The sequence below is a fragment of the Pogona vitticeps genome, chromosome 5 (genome assembly GCF_051106095.1).
Source record: "Pogona vitticeps strain Pit_001003342236 chromosome 5, PviZW2.1, whole genome shotgun sequence".
Classification (NCBI taxonomy): Eukaryota; Metazoa; Chordata; class Lepidosauria; order Squamata; family Agamidae; genus Pogona; species Pogona vitticeps.
The window spans coordinates 80014425-80035288 of NC_135787.1; the positions used below are offsets into that span (position 1 = coordinate 80014425).

At 38.9% G+C, this 20864-nt stretch overlaps 1 protein-coding gene across 8 annotated transcripts in view; it reads right to left on the minus strand.

The window, feature by feature from the left end:
* PCDH7 (protocadherin 7) overlaps positions 1 to 20864 on the minus strand; it is a 481200-nt gene that overhangs the window by 107088 nt on the left and 353248 nt on the right. The gene's annotated exons all lie outside the window — the stretch shown is intronic.

The window sequence follows — 20864 nt, forward strand, 5'->3', positions numbered from 1 at the left end:
AAACCAGTCAGTTAGTTATAATAAAGTAAATTAACCAGTTAAGCTCAGTGCCGTAACAAGCTAAGATTTCCACAACAGATGATGTTTGTTGTATATAAGAACAGTGAGTAAAATGAAACTTTTTATTCTTATTCATATCAGAGTTACTGAATGAATGTACTGAAACAAATAAGTACCAGTTGAGGTAAACCAACAAATAAAGGGTGGTCTACTAAGGGAGTCTGTAATTCAGTCTGATGTGGTGTTTTCTTCTATTTCAAACAATGGCATGTTCTAAAAGCACTAGATTTAAAAAATCAGATATCAACTTGCTGAGAGTCTTGCTAAGGGTGAGTGGACAAAAAGTCTAGAATCTTAAAGCAGCTTAGCTTCTCATTGGCTCTGTGGGTCAACATGGAAGAATTAACACAGCAATGAAAATGAACATTTTTAATATGGTGTCTCACATGGTACATGCATTTTAGCCACTGAAGAATAAAAGTCTGGGGAATAAACATATTGGTTTGTAATTGTTGATAGGAACATAGCAATCAGTAAGGCATTTTTATTTTGTTTTATTTTACTTATTGCTTTGAATGTGACCAACTCTAAACAAGCAAACAGAAGAAATATAATGAGATTACAGTACATCTGCAGCAGTGCTATTCAAAGGGTGCAGATACTCTTGACTTGCTCAATATTATTTCCAGCAAGTTCACATATACCATGAGACCGGATCTTTCGAAACATGCGCAATGCAGCTAAGAAAGACTGGGTAAAATCTCGGGGGAAGATAGCATTGGTATATAAAATTATGGGAACCTCCCAGGCATACAGAAAAGGCTAAATTGTTGCTTGGAAACCATGTGCCCCATCTTGCATATATTTGCTGTGATGTGTTCAGGCCAGATATATTTAGCACCTTATTTATTTCTAAAACATTTTTCTTTTTTGCCTCTTCAAAATGACAGTGAATTGGTGCAGATCTTGGAAAATTACTTGTGAAAGGAATGAATGTAATGAGGTGCTGAAGCCATCCATAACTGAACAGTGCTAAGATGAGCATCATCCCAGCCCCTGTTCAGTTATGGATTGCTTCAGCAATCCATTATATTCACTCTTCTTTGAAAGTAACTTTCCATGCTCTGTAATAGAGATTCCTGTACCGGGTGGCAAGAGATGTGCTTCAAGAACAATTGTGATTCCTTCTTGTTTTCTCCTTTCTTTAAAGTCAAAATCCGCACTGAGTCATGAAACTCACTGGGTCATCTTGAGCCAATAACTTTCTCTCAGCCTGACCTACCACTAAGGGTCACTGTACAGATAAAAGTGCGAGGAGAAGAGTCAAGTACACTATGCTGAGCTCATTGGGGTAAAGGTGGAATATAAATGCAATCAACAAACAAAATAATATATACATGGATCTCCACAGTTTTGTAAATAAGAATGTGTGATTCCTGCAGCCCAAAGGGCTGGAAGCAAACAATACTTCCCAACTGTGAAATATCTGCATGCAGAAAATTTATTTTTCTGTCCAGGCAAATCACACTTCACTGGATCTTTTCCATCTACTAATGTGCACCCTGTCTTCTTAAATTAGAAAATTCATTTTAAAGCGGTTAGCTTTTCTGATGGAATTTATCTGCTGCCTCCTCTGGCTTGGGAACTCAACATGCACTTGGCTCCTTCCATTTACAGAGCTGAAGGGCTGGCCTTGCTTGATGGAGTAAGTGATCTGACATCTTTTAAAAGCACAGCTCCATTTTTTTTATCTTGCTGATGTACAACTAACATTAGTTAAGGAAGGAAGGAAGGAAGGAAGGAAGGAAGGAAGGAAAGCTAGCTAGCTTGAGGCTTTTATGCCCACTCTTGTTGTGTTCACCTTTCATTGCTCATAAAGTAAATTATTTATTTATTTATTTTTATTTATTAGATTTATACCCCGCCTATCTGGACTACTCATCCACTCTAGACGGCTGGTTAGGTAAAACTAACAGGTCTGCTCTAAGTGAGGAAGAAGCCTGACAGAGCAATTCTCCCTGATAATCAAAGCACATTAGCCTTGTAGTCTTGTGACTTGGAAGAAATCACTGTGTCAGTAAATTATTATTACCTATTATGTTTGCTAATATTAAAATAGGTAGATAAACACACCTATTTAGCAATCTCAATTAAGTTATCTTTCACTGAATCATAGTCATAGGCATCTTTCAGTCTCGAGAGACTATGGTAACATGCTCTGCATGGAGGACTTGGAACAGTGTCTAGTGTTTTGACTCTGTATGTGAAGCTGGAGTGTCCTCTCCAGAGCAGGAAGCCTGGGTAAAATAATATGGACGATAGGCTGTTACCCAACCAGCAAATCCCCCCTCTCCACGTCACTGAAATAGTCCAAGAGCCAATACAACTGGTTTCAGCAACGCTGCAAGAGTTGACAGAATGACACGAACTGCCTCTGGGACTCCAGCTCCGGATTTTGCCTCAAGGTTAACTCCTGAAGCCTTTTCCATTGGTGGATACAGCTACAAGGCAGTGGAGGTTTGAAATCAGATTTTTCTTTCTCTTAGATGGGCTGTCTTCCAGGGCTGTTGAGTCCCACCTACCCAGCCTGTTCCGGATAGGAACAGGCCGGAAATACTTTCCCAATTAAAGTATTTGGCTAAATGCTAAATAAAAAAAAATAGAGGCCATAATCCTACTGCTGTTAATTTAAGGTTTGTGTAAATTTTTATTGCTAATTGTAGATCACGGTTGTACAATCTGGAGTGTCATCACCAAGCATGTGACTGAGACATGATTGAATACCTCATCAATTAATCGTCCCAAGTTATGCATGCATTAAAAGCAAAGCAAAGCGTGCTGCTTATATACCACCCCATAGTGCTTCAAGCACTCTCTGGGTGGTTTACAAATTAATTATGCAGGCTACACATTGCCCCCCCCCCAGCAAGCTGGGTACTCATTTTACCAACCTCGGAAGGATAGAAGGCTGAGTCAACCTCGAGCCGCTACCTGGGATTGAACCCCAGTCGTGAGCACAGTTTTGGCTGCAGTACAGCAGTTTATCCACTGCACCACAAGGCTCCATTACATAAACACCAGATGCAGTGTTTCTAGAGAGTTCCCAAAAATCCACAAGATTAAGCACGTTGACTCTTAAACCAATCCTTCAAGGTAGAAATGTCACATCATCCACAAAACATACAAGCTTCCAGTGGATTACCAAGGTGAGGCCTGATTTTATGTACAATAGATCCCCTTAATTCAAAAAGGTAAACAACTGTAAGAATAAATGTTACATCTTATTAAAGATTGTAAAAAAGTCAAAAAGGTTTCAAAACAATTTTAACCATTACAAAGAAAGTCAAAAACATTTTGGAGCAAATGATCAATTACAAGCTTAAGGCAGAAGTAATACAGAGAAAATACACAATGAAATATAAAAGCTAGCTATACTAATACTTACATTCTAGCACAGTTTCAGAGCAAACACAAAGTGCATTCCTTGCAGCAAATAAGCATAATATCTCCTAACAGATAACTAAGCCAATCAAAGTAACTACTGGTCCTGCTTTTATACATTGAGGTTCTGATTCTGGACTCCAAGAGAATCTTACAATCAGACATCAAGTTGCCACAAAAGTTCAGGAAAGGAAGAATAGTTTATGCCCTTCCCCCCACTCAGCTGAAAATTCTCAATTAGCTCAATACCAAAGAATGAGCCAGCCTGGTTTTAAGGGGCGCTCTCATACTGATAAGCTGCAGATGTTACTTCCTTCCAGTTTCTGGTGGGAATTACTTTCCTTCTCTCCATTAGCTTATTCCAAGCAGTGACTACAAATCCTGATTTTTTTTTACAAAAAAGCAACAGAGTCCATGATCCCTCAATCTCCAGGTATCTTGACACTGATCACCTGTTCTGGATAAGAATTTTTTACAGATGCATTGAAACAGATGCATAGGCTGACAGTCCTTAACTCGAGGTAAAGATTGCCTCAGCAGTGAGAGGTGCTTATGTCCAACTCTGGTTTGTTCATGAGCTATGGCTACTCCTGGACCAGGAGAGGCTGGGGTCAGCACACCACACTCTCATAATTACTGCATCATAATCAATTTAGGATTGTTATTGAAAATAGCTCTGGGAGCTGTAGCTAGCACAGAATTTGAGTATCAGATCAATAAGGTGGCAGGCATTTGGTATATATGTCCTCAAAACACTGCACTGGTTGTCAGTGAGCTACCTTACCCATGTAAAAGTGTTATTGCTTGAACACAAAATCTTAATGACATGAGTTCAGTGACCTCAATAAGTGTTTTACCATACAACACGGGCTTTAATCCTAGCTGGATGTGATGACATGAGATACAACCTATGACAATTCATGCTATAATCTACTTGGTGGTGCCACATCATTCCTTTAACAGGAAATTATGGTTGGCCCCAATGATGTTGAGATTTAAACAATAATTTAAAAACATTTGATCACCTGGACTTTTGGCATTCCACTTCTTTAAGATTGTGGGTGCTCTTCATTCCATTTTATGGTTGATGCTTTTGATTATGTATTAATAAAACACAATTTTATGATGTTTTGACGAAGTCGCTGACAAGCCGGCAATGCTTTGACAGAGCGACTAAGCTTTGCCACACCTCCATGGAAGGCGCAAGACCTTCAGGGTCTCATGAGACTTGTTCAGAGAGCGGGAGAACGCCCCTGGCTATATAAGGGGCGTTCTCCTCACTAATCATCCTCTTCTTTTTTTTGGCACCCGCCCGCCCACCCTATACTAGTGTGAGTTTTTCTGGTTGCCTCTTAGGGGGCGGATAGGAATTTTGACCTTCATCCTGATTGGCACGTGGATGGGGGTGTTTTTTGCCTATCCCGCACTGGTAAGGGTTGTTGGCATTTTATGGTGGAAATCCGGTCACACTGGCGGGTAGTGCGGAAAAAACAGGTATTTCTCGGTGAGTCCCACTTTAAGATCAGGTAAGCTAACAGCGCATCGGACTTCCCAGGGCTGCGAATTGTGCGATTCAGCACCTGGGCCAGAAAGATGCGCTGGGCCACTTCCGGACCAACAGTCATCAAGTAAAGATGGCTCGAGGTCGGGGGGGGTGTTTATTAGCTGCCAGCCAGGTTCCTGCTGTCCTTAAGACCGCGAGAACCTGGGTCCGGGGACTCGGATTTATCTGTTTCCGCACTACAGCAGCCCCCCCCTTTGCCAATTGAATGGCAAAAAATTCTCTGAATGATTATCAATAAAGTGTGGCTCATGTTTTAATCCATAATACCTGTCTCGCGTCTTTACTCCGGGGTCGGGGGGGGGGGCAATATACCACTCTTCAGTTTAAGTATCTGGCTGCAGGGCCAGATTTTAGGATTTTGATTCCCCACTGTGCCTTATGGGAGGAGAGCCAGCCTGTGTGGCCTTGGGCAAGCTGCACAGTCCCAGAACACCCCCAGAAGAAGGGAATGGTAAACCACTTCTGAGTAATCATTACCTAGAAAACTCTAGAAAGAGTCACCATGTTGGAATTGAACTCACGGCACACAATTATTATTATACCACTCTTGAGAGGAAGGGGGTGATATATTAAAAAACTATTACTAATGAAAGTGTCTATGACAATGTGGTTAGCCTCTTTAAAAATAGAAGAAGACAGCTGTTGTTTGAAAGAATCACTCTCTGTTTAGCAAGGGCAGACATGACTAGAAGTGCCAGCCTCCTGTCTCATATCATCATTTCAAAACAGGAATTCAAACAGTGCACCTACAACTTCTAACCTATACCTGGAACAGCTTTTTTAAAAAATGTACAACACAGAACATCTTCTATAGCTCCTACCCGAGCAATCAGTGCTAAATATACAGACCTTGTTGAACATATAAAAGTGATTTCAAGGTACCAAAAGAATGCAGATTGGCTCCAAGTGACTAGAATTTTTTATTTATTGTGCTATTCCCATTGGTGTGTGGATGTGTTTGATGTTCCATGAGCCACCACTGCACTTTCACACACATGGACCCATGGACACGTTTCATGAATAGTATTCTACTTTAATCATCAGCAAAAGAACTTCCTAATGCTGGGAGAGGTAAGTAGGTAGCTCTTGGAGATAGAAGGAATGTCTTGGAGATCTCACACTATGGGGCTGGTCCTCACTTTCCCAGGCTGTGAAAAAACAAACAACATGGGGGAGCTTGACAACCTTAGAAGAGGGGTTGGTTGGTTGATTAGTGAAGAAGCTGGACAGGCTGTCTTGGACTTGCAGCAGTGATCTGATGGTGCGCATCCAATTGGACCACCAGCTGATTATCACTCAGAGACTCTGACTCTAATAAGGAAGAGTGTGGCTTTTTGGCTTGATGATGCAATATAGATTAATGAAATGTGGCTTCTGTATCTCTGTGTGTGAGGGGGGGACTTCATACATATAAATGGTCTCTTCTATCAGCTACATCTCCTTTCATATTTTCACCCTCACACATTGACAGGGAGGGAGGGAAGGAGAGAGAGAGAATTTGGTGTCACACCTAGATTTGGGTGCTTATCATAGTTTACAAAATCTGTCTCTGCAGCATTCTCACCCAGATTTTGAGGTTCCACTATAGCATATATCTTTATTGAAATCTTGAAAATAAACCCTAAAAACGTACCGTGAAACTATCAGGCAGGTTTCCACTTGTTTACAGCCAAGCTACAGATCATACACTAACATGCATACTTCCTTTGTCAGATTTTGGATATTCTTCAGTAAGGGCTTGTTGAACAGCCTGCAGCACACAAGAGACTGGGGTTTGAATGTTTTGTTTTTTTTTTACTTGTCAGGTTGGAAAACAGCAACTGGAGTACTGTAATTAGCAGTGACATAATTTCAACATGCTTAAAAGAAAAACGGGGTGGGGAGAAGTGTGTTTAAATAGCTCCAGATAATGAGAGTTTTAATATGGAGAGAGGAAGAGACACTGATTCAAAGCACTTCTTTAAGATGCTATTGAGCCTGGTTGTTTAAATATAGAGATAAAGATTTTACCATTGCTACAAAATTTGCCAGAATTTTATTAGCTGCTTTGGGAGTTCTTCTGTACATGATGTTCCATCTGTAGATTAATTCCAAAAGACTAAAAAACAAATAAAATTTTAAAAGGAAGCTTCCTCCTGTAGCAGAACCCCCACGTTACGCCTGTCCATCATTGGAAGCTCAAGGGGAAGAGCCAATGAGAAGACAGGAGGGACGGAACCAAGAGGAGGAAGTTGAAGAGACAGCTAGACAGTTAGGGGACAGTTGGGAGATGTGAAATGGCAGTTAGGGTTTAGGAGAGAGAAGAGGAGAGTTAGGGAACTGAACTGAGAGAGTTAGGGTTGGGATTTGAGAAGGTTAAAATATATTGAACAAGCAGGAATGAAATTAAAAGTACTATAAGATAGATATTGAGTGAAAGTATATAGCAGTGCGAAATAAAAGTACTTGTAACCAAATACATAATCAAATCCTTGTTAATACCTGATACAGTTCCTACATGATTTACCTTTGTGATTTACTTAACAATAAAAGAATATTTGTTAATTAAACCTCTGATTCCTAAAGTCAATGAACCTTAGCTTTGGCAGCATACATGTATAACATACATAATCGGTATTAGGAGGATAATACCTGGTGGCAGCTAGTAAAGGGCATGAGCCTTTGTGAGGGCCAAATAAACAGGGGTAACAAGGTCAAATGCCACACCTCCCTGAAAAAGTTAACCTACCAACACACCATCCACCTCACTGCCCACACCTCTGTACTATTTGATCCAATAGCTGTGGTCTCTATATTGCCACAGTTCTAGCCATGCCTGCATCAAATACATCTTCATGAGGAGGGATGCTTGGGCAAATCAAGGATAGGTAAGACTAAAGCAGAGACCTAGACCAGCTCCTATTTGTAGCACTGCCGTCTGTGCATGTAACAATCCTCACCCTTCTCTCTACACATATGGACAGGTTATTATGGGGGAAGTAGCAGGATGGCCCTAATCACATCTAAAGGTAAAGGTAAAGGTTCCCCTTGACAATTTTCATCCAGTTGTGTTCGACTCTAGGGGGCGGTGCTCATCCCCATTTCCAAGCCATAGAGCCAGCGTTTTTGTCCAAAGACAATCTTCCATGGTCACATGGCCAGTGCAACTTAGACACGGAATGCTGTTACCTTCCCACCAAGGTGGTCCCTATTGATCTACTTGCATTTGCATGCTTTCGAACCACTAGGTTGGCGGGAGCTGGGACAAGCGACGGGCGCTCACTCCGTCGCGTGGATTTGATCTTACGACTACTTGGTCTTCTGACCCTGCAGCACAGGCTTCTGCGGTTTAGCCCACAGCACCACCACATCCCTTAATCACACCTTCACCGGCACTATAAACTGGCACTCTATACCAGTGGTTCTTAACCTTCGGTTACTCAGGTGTTTTTTAACTGCAACTCCCAGAAACCCTAGCCAGCACAGCTGGTGGTGAAGGCTTCTGGGAGTTGCAGTCCAAAAACACCTGAGTAACCCAAGGTTAAGAACCACTGCTCTATACTTCCCTATATATAACTGGATTTTCCATCCCAATCTAGTAATTCTTAAAGAGGTATCACTGCACCATTTGCACCAACACAGTACATTTTATTCAGCCAAGATTTGGTGAGAGTCAGGTCTATGCACCCTGACAGGACAGCTCATATTAATGGCTATCAAGTGCTTCAAGTGCTTAAATTGAGCATAAGCCCTCCCCCCCCTTGAAAAAAATACCAGCAGCCATTTTAAAAACTTCTGAAATTTGGATACACCGATCATCTGTGCAAAATGTCAAATTAAGCCTACTATAGCATTTTAAGAATCAATTCAGCTAAAAATTAATCTGGCTTCTGCATGGAGCAAGCTCTAAAAAATTGATTTCCATGGTCTTACAGAGAGTTGATGTCAGACACAATTTCTGCTAACTGGGCTCCTGAGACAGTGAAGCCTGTTAAAGATCAATGGCTAGATTTCTTTCCCCACCTCACCCCCACCACTATCTACAAATACCCCACCCACACAATGAGCACCGTGTGCTGCCAGCATTATCAGTTTGGATTTTAATTAATATTTACTCTGAACAAATTGAAAACAGACCACAGGAAAGAAAATAAGCCAAGCTGATTACAACATGTAACTGCTTGTCCTACAGATTCAACATTGACTGAAGGGGTGGGGGAGATTCAGTAAATATGTGTGACTGCTCCCAAAGGAGTAGGTGTGGAATTTGACTCCAAGTGAGAGTTATTCCAGACACATACATGGGAGAAGAAAAAGGAAATAAAAGACATTCCCCAAACCAGCTGTTGCTGATCTATACTTTTGACATTTAAAAACTTCCAAGATTATTTCTGTCTTATACAGTATCTTAAATCCCCAGTATGATTCACTTTCCATATATGTGATAGACAGAAATTGCATATCATGCAGGGTAAATACAAATATCTGATTCCCAATTTCTATACAGGCCATACATCTCACTGTCCCACAGCTCATATAATTAATTCTGGTGCTGTTTTCTTCTTTGCTTTAGCCCAGGATTTCACTCCTAGAGTAGCTGATAATTACATATTTCCTCTTCAAATCTGACCGTTAAAGCTCACATCTTCTGTGAAGCCCCTGCTTTATCTTCTAGTCTTTGTCCCTAAATTCAATAAATATGAGGCTGCAGTTCTAAGCATAGGGACACTAAATGGCGGGGGGGGGAATCATATGGAGCTTAACTTCTAGATGAAAACACACAAAATCAGCTATAAGTATGAACACATTTGTTCATATTCATTTAATGGTAACACAGCACACTGGACAGCCAGTTTGTTATCATGCTCAGTGAAGAGACCTGCTCAGTGAAGAGACCTTACTTAGCCATAAAGCTCATTGGTGTACCAGTGAATAAGAATCCACAACCCTAATTTATTGTATAGAGTTGTTGTGAAAATGCAGAAACACTATATATGTTATCCTGTAAACTAATGGTAGGGAGGGTTAGAACACAATGAACTACCTCAACACAGAATTTTAAAGCCTCATGACACCCACCTTGTGTGGCCTTGGGCAAGCTTCACAGTCCTAGGATGCCCGGTAATAATGGCCAGATCAGTATTAGAAACAAAATACTATTCTAGACCCAGAAAAGCATATCCTTACAGCACTTGTTGACAGTGTTAGCATTACAGCATGTTTCCAAGAGACAATGTTTTAAAATTTTGTAAAACTGAGTATTAGTAGTAGGGGGGAAAGGGGGGGAGACTGTATATGTTTAGCAAACTCTAGCTTGACCCTTGGTAACTAGATGCACAAAACTAAACACTCCTGCAAAATTGCATATACCCAGCAGTGCTCATTATTAAAAAGTACAATACTAAGGTACTCATTAAAGTGTGAAATTACAGCAGCAGCTATAGTTAAAATTTAATATAAAGATAGTCACAAAGGTGAAATCATGACCAGCAGGTAGCCTACAGTAGGAAGCTTTTCTCTTTCTTTCTTTCTTTCTTTCTTTCTTTCTTTCTTTCTTTCTTTCTTTCTTTCTTTCTTTCTTTCTTTCTTTCTTTCTTTCTTTCTTTCTTTCTTTCTTTCTTTTTTCCAAGATGGGGAAGGGAAGGGAGGGGGGGAAAGAACTTTCAATAGTGAAGAAAATCCTCATAGTTCATCATTTTAACTAACCTGTCAAACTTGCCATTAAGATGTTGAGAGGTTCTGATTGCTTTGTGCTATATCACCAATTAAGAACACAAGTGGGGAAAAGTGCACATTCTCTGTGCCTCTGAAACAATGTTGGGTTTAGGTTGCCTGCTACCTCTAAGGGCTCACAAAAAAGGCTGAAACAAAAATTGGCAACCACATGCCAGTTACCCCTATCCCACCATTGTAATGTGCATATTGATGTACTCCCTATAAGCATGAGCCAATAATGTGGATCAGGGTAGAGAAATACACAGTGAAATGGTGTAAGGACACAGGACTCAGTGATGAAGTAGAAAAGCATAGTCCCTGCCATCTCCAGCTAGGGCTGCCAAAGACGCTTCTCTAAAATCTTGGGGAACCATTGCCAAGTCAGTATAAGTCAGACATACGGAACTAGAGGGACAAATGATTTGACTTGGTAAAAGACAGCTTCCTAACTAGCCACAAAGTGTGGGTGGAAAGCTGGTCACTGAACCATCAATTGGTCGACAGCCTCATGTTCTGTGTAAAGTCACATGAAAATCTAAAATTGCAATAGACATGTTAGGCTTCATGTGGCTTGTACCCCTAGTTGATACTTTGTTGTTCTTGTTTAGTCGTTTAGTCATGTCCAACTCTTTGTGACCCCATGGACCAGAGCACGCCAGGCCCTCCTGTCTTCCACTGCCTCCCGGAGTTGGGTCAAATTCATGTTGATAGCTGATAGATACTAAGGATGTGAAAATCTATTAATCTCATTTTTATTCAGTATCTTAAATTCCTACTGTGAATCACTTTCCATTTCTATTTCCATACATGTGACAGATTTTTCCCCCTGTACGGAAACTTGAGCAAGTTCCATTTCCCCAAAGATCTATGCGTTTTGATGATCAGGTACATAATATTTTCATTCAGTGAAATGTGTGTGCTGATGTTTAAAAGGTGTGCATTTCAGTTGTGCACTCCTAGTAAATAGACAGATGTTTGTGTCTTTGTGTGTGTCTTTACATATGGATTTTCCACAGAAAAATGTGTTGTGTTTCATTGGCATTCCCAGGAGGTAAGAAATGGATATTGGAAATGTGATTCCAATAAATTACCTTTAGATGATGATTGAATACTAATGATGGTTTAATCTTGCAGCAAAGAAATACAACATCTTTCGAGCTAAAGATGGTTCAGAAGAGGTAAAGCCAAAAAGAGGTGAAGGATCTCCCCACACTCACATGTCATCATGAAATTATTTTGTCTAGCATTGTTCCACAGATTCACTGGAAGTTATCAGGACACAGCCTCATCTTCTGAAATGAATAAAGAGTCATCATGTGTGTCAACCCAAGCTTGTGCCATCTTGTCTAGCAGCTTTCAACTAAATAAAATATGTTGTTGTTGTTGTTGTTGTTTAGTCATTAAGTCATGTCCGACTCTTCATGCACGCCAGGCCCTCCTGTCTTCCACTGCCTCCCAGAGTTGGGTCAAATTCATGTTGGTAGCTTCAGTGACACTGTCCAACTATCTCATCCTCTGTCGTCCCCTTCTCCTCTTGCCTTGACACTTTCCTAACATCAGGGTCTTTTCCAGGGAGTCTTCTCTTCTCATGAGATGGCCAAAGTATTGGAGCCTCAGCTTCAGGATCTGTCCTTCCAGTGAGCACTCAGGTTTGATTTCTTTTAGAATGGATACGTTTGTTTTCCTTGCAATCCAGGGGACTTTCAAGAGCCTCCTCCAGAACCACAATTCAAAAGCATCAGTTCCTCAGCAGACAGCTTTCTTTATGGTCCATCTCTCACTTCCATACATCACTACAGGAAAAACCATAACTTGGACTATGTGGACCTTTGTTGGCAAGGTGATGCCTCTGCTTTTTAAGATGCTGTCTAGGTTTGTCATCACTTTTCTCCCAAGGAGGAGGCATCTTTTAATTTTGTGGCTGCTGTCACCATCTGCAGTGGTCATGGAGCCCAGGAAAGTAAAATCTGTCACTGCCTCCATATCTTCCCCTTCTATTTGCCAGGAGGTGATGGGTCAAGTGGCCATGATCTTAGTTTTTTTTTTATGTTGAGCTTCAGACCAGTTTTTGCACTCTCCTCTTTCACCCTCATTAAGAGGTTCTTTAATTCCTCCTCACTTTCTGTCATCAGAATGGAATCATCTGCATATCTGAGGTTGTTGATATTTCTTCCGCCAATCTTAATTTTGGCTTGAGAAAGGAGCTATTCTAACTTGGACACAATCACAGACAGATAGCAGTCTAAGTGAAAGTGAATTTTTTTTGTCATCTGTATATTTTGGTGAGCCTCCCAGTGCTTTGTGTCATTCTGGAGTAAACGTCTCTAAATAATTTATTTGGAAATGACTGGGCTTATTTAATTTCAGGTAGAATTTTTTTCCCCTGCAAATTCTGATCTGCATGCCTTAAGATCTAGTGAAATATGAAAATATACAGATATGGGTATAGATATTAATTTCCTGATGTTAATGAGCCCTTGTTAGCTACCTGGTGATTCCCCCCAGCTTTTGCATAGTATTTCTATTAAATATTTAAGCTGCTGCTTCCAGATTTCCACATTTTAATGAGTGCCTTGCTATCTTTTCACCTACGCCCACTGATCTGTACTATGCATGGAGTCTGAATGGAAGTGGCTGCACTTAGTGCTTCATTTGCCTTGTGTCAAAATAATATCGGTACTAGACACCAGTACATACATCTGTGTTTGCTGTTTTAAAATAATAGTGCTTGTATACAATGACTGTATATGCCACAGCATTGCAACACAAAAACAGGGAGAAATAGAAAGTATAGAAAACAGTACAGGAAAAACAGTGAAAAATCCCACTCAGTTTATTTGGAAACCACTTATATAAGTATCTGCAACTAGAAAGTTGCCCATAGAAGATTATTGTGGGAGGGAATAAATCAGCATAATATATATAAAAGAACTGCTGGATAGCTCAGTGGTTTAGGTCTCTGGATGCAGAGCCTGAGGTTTGGAGTTCAATTCCCCGCTGTATCTCCTTGACAGAGGCTGGACTCCTTGATCCATAAGGTCTTTCCCAGCCCTGCTGTTCTAAGAGTATTATTATTATATTACAGATCTACTTGAAGTATGTTGCACTAATGAAAAATATAGATGCCAGTATTTTTTTTGGGGGGGGGGCAAGCAAGTTACAATAAAAGAATAATAACTATGTGCCGTCTTATTTATGGCAACCCTTTCCAGAGTTTTCTAAATAGTAAATGCTGAGTAATGATCTATTTTGTCTTCTGGCACTCTGGGGCTGTATAACTTGCCCAAGGCTACCCAAACTGGCTTTTCTCCTGAGACAGACATTGGGAAACTGAACTCCTGATCTCTAGTTCTACAGCCTGATGCCCAAATCGCTGTACTATTAGACAAATTTGACACTACATATTCCTTTTTAATCCACAAATGTCCTCAGGAAGCGATAGATGTGAGGTAATTATTATTAGGTCTGCACAGACGCATGCAACATGCACACACACATGCACACACGCGATGCGCGCGCGCGCACACACACACACACACACACACACACACACACACACACAGAGTCTAGTTGATTTAAAGGAATAGTAACATGTTTTAATGGACACTACCTTTCTGTTTTCTCACCTACACTCTCTGCTTCATTTTGTATACACTTTCGCAATAAAAGGATTTGAAAAAAAGCAATTGGAGGTGATGGTTCTGCTTACTGTACATATAACCAATAACAAAGCCAGAAATAGAACTTAAGTATAATTGTATGTCCAGATATTGCACTAAAAGAAATTAAGGTAGCTGTTTCCCAATGCACATAGGTGCAATATGTGCATTAATGTACGGTGTCCACCGCTTCTCTTGTCCAAAATGAACTTCTCCTTCAGATTTCTAATGGGAGTCGCCTATAAATGCACACTTCCTATTATGTACAGTATTCTCTAGACAGAGGCTAATGTCTCGTAGTTAGAATGTTATCTGGACTAATAAAAGTACTCAGAAACCTGCACAAACATCTTTCCCATACTGAAAGTGCAATAATGAGCGAATACAGATTGTTAAACAATACAAAGATATCTCTTACTTGGTTCTGTGCTTTTTATATTTGTTTCTTTTTTGTTTGTTTGTGTGTTTTGTGCTGTATAATCTCAACAGACAAAAGGGAAATGAAAGTGCTGTAAACACTTTGATGTTTAGGGTTTCCAATCTTAACTTGTTTCAGATTTCTGGCCTTGTGGTTTGAAGGCCAGATAGTTAACTTTCAAATAACATTTTAATAAACTTTTTTTTAAAAAAAGAAATACAGCTTTTTGATGTCACACAACACCATTCTTTCCCTCCTTATGGACTGTATGTATGATTGAATGCACAACTGGAGTAGAAGCCAACTTAATGGAGAGATACTTGCTTTACAGGTTTTGTAAAATGAAACACATAGGGAGGTCTGCCCCAAAACAATAGCTGATAAGAGTATGCTGCCTCCTATGTTGGAATTATGAATGGATTGCTTCTGGCCAGGGATGAGTGGGAATAGAATTTCTGTTAGTTTTCAATTACCATTAACAAAAATCCATATTTTTTTTCCATATTTAGGAATGGAAAAACTTGAGCTTTCCTTTTAAAGAGAATGTGAGAAGCAAAAACTGTGTTTGATTCATCCAGGCTCAGTGCTTGACTGTTTAATTTGCAAAAATCTGGCCCCGAATCTCTCTGTGTTCAACCACGAAATAGGGTTGTTGTCACCCCTTCTTTTCCAAGAGGCCCACTATCTTTAAATGCTATGTTTTTTGGCAAGTACCCATGAAGGCGTCCATACCAGGTACAGCTATGCCTCACTTGAAGGTTGGAGTTCCTTATCCAAGGGCTGCCGGATGATTTCCACTGTCTCCTGCCCTGCATTGATAATGTTTAGTCAGCATGGAGAGAACACATATTCTCATGCAGATATGTTTTTGGTTTTCCAAAGGAGACCTGGCTCACCTTTGAAGAATGGTTATCAAAATACAGTCCTCCAGGCCATATTAAGCAAGCCAGGTCCGCAATGATGCTTGTGCAAGAGCCACATCCGGAGAATCTGTACTTCTGGCACAGTCACAGAAAAACTGCAGCACAAACCCACTCATTAACTCATTTATACAAAGGCAGCATATACAGAGTCAATACACTGCAATCCTTTGCATATGCAGAGAACCAGTGGAGGGAAAGAAAGGGGTGGGTGGTTGTGTTTTCTTTTGGCCCGCTCTGCTGCAGTCTTTCACCATTCATCATCTCCTGCTGTGTTCTGATACAGAGATGATCATTGGCTTTAGGCCACAATGCAGCAGCATTTGACAACCAAGAAACAATGACAAATAGAAATTTCCAGCAGACTAGAATAATAAAAAATACAATGCCAACACAAAAATTAAATGATGCTGTTTCATGATCATATGGCATTCACATGCATCCCCTTCCCCCAGCACCTAGGGGAATCTACAGCTTTAATTTGTACTGAACAGCATGTGAATTTTGCTAACTCACATCTCAGAAAAAAAGACAAAAGAAATAATTGTAGAGTCTGAAGAAGTCTAATAAAGAAGAAAACTTCCCTTCCCCACATGCATAATTGGAGATGGGCAAGTGATTGGAAGTGAGTTTACCTTGGGACAAAACAAAAGATGAGAAGGTATATCATTCTTCCACAGCACTCTGGATCTCACTTTCTCTAATGTCAGGGCCCCCCATTCATAAGTTCCTCAATACTAGCCCCTACCCACCTTTTTTTTTAAAAAAAGTACCTGGCGAGCAACAGGGACAGGAACAGCAGCAGATGGCAAGCATGAAAATGAAATCTATGTGCATACTGATATGGGTGCAATATATATATTCCTCTCTCAAAACCATTGGGACCAGCATGACTATGATGAGTGACTTCTGATTTTGTTCCTTTCTTGCTTTCTCACAGCAGGGATGGATATCACCACTGAGGCTTCTGACACAACAGGGCCTCTGAGGACAAGTTCTCATTTCCCACTAGGAATCTAATAAATGCATACAGTCTTCTTTTACCTGTGTGCACTGTTTTTAAATGGAACGGAATTGAAATGGTAGGAGAATATCAAAAGGACAATCTGTGTGCCTGAAATGGAGGTACATTAGAGATGTCTCAACCCGGCACCCAATAGCACCCATGGATCTTTCTTTATTTTCAACTTCTGCGATTTCACTCTCTCATTTCAGTCATATTTACTTGTCTAAAAGTCAACATATCTCATGCTAGGGACATGATGAGATGTATTACTTTCAGAGTAGGACTCGTAACTCTCTTTACTCTAAAATCTCTTCTCAAGATTGATAAAGTTGATAGTAGCCATAGAAAGCTGCTGTTCAACCATGGAATAGAGCAAAACTAATACATTCTCCTTTTTAACATGTTTACCTCATATGATCCACAGTACCTACAGAGTGAGGTACTGTGTATGCTTTCCCAAAAATATGTTGTCACCAGTAAAAAACACTCATTTATGAAAGATGTCACCATGTCTGGACTAAATGTTCTATAGGCCCCCCTTTAGGTTAGTTGATAACCTGTGACAAACAATTCTTCTTCTCAAATTATTATTATTATTATTATTATTATTATTATTATTATTATTATTATTATTATTATTATTATTATTATTATTATTATTATTATTATTATTATTATTATTATTATTATTATTATTATTATTATTATTATTATTAATAATAATAATAATAATAATAATAATAATAATAATAATAATAATAATAATAATAATAATAATAATAATAATAATAATAATAATAATAACCTGCTTTTCTCCTCAAAAGGACCCAAGGCGGCTCACGTCATTAAAAAGGCAATATATAAATTAAATCAAAAGCCACTGAGAGGTCCAGCAGAACCAACCCCTTGTCTAGTTCCCAGTGTAGGTCACCCACCAAGGTGACCAAAGCAGTCTCTGTCCCAAATAAATTCTTATTTGAATAATTATACTATACAGTGATGGTGTTAATTATAATACTGCTTGAGACATAATAACAATAGAAAGTTATCAAGTTGATTTTGAATTCTGGTGACCCTTTCTCGGAGTTTCCACGGTACTCAGATGTGGTTTACCCATCCCTTTTGCTAGGGGTACTCTGGGTATATGTGGTTCATAAAAATATCATTAAAAAGTTGATGCCAACTTTTTCAGGTAAATAAAAATAAACATTAATATTGGTATATTTTCAGTGGTTTGCTCCCATGTCTGTTAGTCTGTTAGCATGGTCAAAATCAGATCTTTAATTATCTTCCTCCATCAGTATGTAAATGCTTAAAAGCTGAGATTTGTTTTTGTTGTGTCAGAATACTTCTCATTGTTGCCTCCAGTTAGAAATAGAATATTTTGCTATTAGGAGTATAAAAAGATTGTTCTGTGATGATACAACAAGAATTGTTTTTCTTTGTATAAGAAAAGGGTTGGCGGACCTTTAAAATGTCCCAAAGTCAAAGAGCCCAAAGATTTTACACAGTGTATAGCTAAAATGAAAAAAAAACCTAATCAATATTGACTACTGCAAATGAAACTACATGTTATGTTGTTTAACATAATAATATTAGCACAGAATAGTCATCTAATTTAATATTCACTTGATACAAAAAAGTTAACACAATAACTCTCACAGCATTAGTCCTTTGGAATGTGTAATTATTAAAAAAAGCTTATTCACAGAAAGTTAATTAATATTTTGGGTCTTTAATCAAAAGGCGAAATGTATACCTACAAGAGCCTTCTCCACTCTGTTTTTGGATGATGTGACAGACTTTCATTTCTAGATGTGGTGACATGGTCATTTCTGCCTGCCTTGGAATATGGTACACAAAAGCTTTCGGTTCCATTCTAAAGCCATTTTGTCACTACCACAAGGTTCTATGCTTCTTCTCTTTCTCAGCACTAATGGAGTATGAAATGCATTTTTAACATGCATTTTTGAATTAAGATGAATATTTGTGTACATATTCATACCTATTACCACATGTAAAGGATACTAAGGTCACTGAATACAATCAGTTTTGTCTATCCAGTAGGTCACACTCATAATTTGAATTATGTAAATATCTTCGTGGTTGCTTCTGCTGTGGATCTTGAATGAGAAGTTTTGTGGATTCCCTACTCCTTGTATCATTATAGATACCAACAAGAGAGCAAAACTGCCGAAAACTAGTCTCTGAAGCTTGCTAACATTTTGGACAACACTCAGTCCCTCAGTCCTTGCCACAAAATTCTGGGAGTTCTACTTCAAAAATGCAACACTTCCAATCTTACTTTCTTGCTATTACTATTTCTTGCATTATTTTTATATTTTAGTATATTATTTAATTTATACATCACCTTTTTCCCTGTGGAGTGATTCAAGATGACTTACAAATAGTTTAAAATATATAGCTATTGAAACAATTGTGCATATAAAAATATTTAAAACAAATTATATGTATTTATTATTAAAAGGCAAAAAATTAAAATCCTCCTAAAACCAGTTTTAAATCACACATTTTAAACAGATAAAAGAAAAATTTTATCCTAAAAAATTCCTTCCTTAGCTGCCGTTTACATATTAAATTTTGCCAGAAAGGAAAGGCCAATGGAACGAGAGAAGGGAGGGGGCCAAACTTCCTGTCAAAGCGCCTGGGAGCCACTATTAAGAAAGCTCTCCCCCATGTCTACACCAACCATGCGGTGAGACTGGGAGAAAAGCCTCCCCCAGATATCCTACAGGCCAAAGAGGCTGATACAAAACTTTAATGGCCAAATAAATAAACTATATCTTTATCTTACATTTAGTAAAATGCTAGCACCGAGACGACAGTCAGTAAAGATCTTTAAAAAGGAGCTCACCAAAAAAGCAAAGAATTCAAGAAGTCATCCATTCAATCTGAGTCTTTTTATCATGTCAAGATTCTTATTAGAGTAACTCAAGAACTTCATTTCATTTAAAAAAAACTTTAGAGGGAAAACAACATTGACTTCAAAAGTTCTTAAACTTCCAATTTTAGCAACAAAGCCAGTGTCATCAGCTGATGTTATTTATAAGACTAAAACCAGGGATGCATTTGACCTGCCACAATTACCTTTGGCATTAATTCCCTTATCCACAGATAGAAATTAGGTCATTTCACATCTATCTGTGCTTAATAAGATAGCTATCTTTATAAGATATCTACCAACATTGAGGCCTTAAATCAGGCAAAATATGGCACAATATATTAAGCATTCACAGTGCACCATCCAGCTTCATTCCTTGGGTTCATTTTCAGATTATTACTATTTATTTTGTTCCATAGAAACATGATTCTTACCTTAAAAAATACAGCAGCCATTTCATAAATTATTTCCAGTGTTTAGAAAATGTTTTTTTAAAAAATTGTTCTGGAACTGGAAGATGAGGTTACCTTCAGTTCACAGAATGGAAGTGCCAAGGCTATTTCAAATGTTTAATGCCTTTCAAACTGGTGGCAGTGCTGTAATCTATTTTATTAATGATTACTGACCATATTTCTACTGAACATTAGATGATGATGATAATGATGTTGAGCTCAGCATACAAGGCAATATGCAGAGCCCTTGTCTATTGTATCGGTTACCACATCAACTATCACCTTCATGTATTGGCTCTAAATGCAGACACAACTCGCACTTTTATGGCTGTCATTTTGAAATAACTTCACTAGAAGTTGGGCATATATATAACCCACATATGGTGATTCAGTAGTATTACTCAATCAGCGTATGATTCTGGCCAGCTGAGAAAGTCTGCTGAGAATCCACATACTCCTGCAACATATGGATCCATAAGAAAATACAAAGCTAACACAGGCTGCAGAACATTTAAAAATGTGGTCTCCTAATTTTACCCTTATGACTTAACATTATATAACTAAGGACACAACTTTTTGGAAAGGTATAGAGAAGGCATAAAGTATATACAAATCCTTGAAAAGTAAATTATCCACGAACTTAAATTGTTTGATTTTATTACTTAGTTATTTGGTATTTGAAGATTCACTGTGTTAATTAATCTCTGCAGAAAAGTATTGTTTGATTGGCATTGAATGAAAGGACATCAAAGTCTCATTCATTTAACCACGGCATCAAATAGAGATTTTTCAATAATTGATGAGCAGG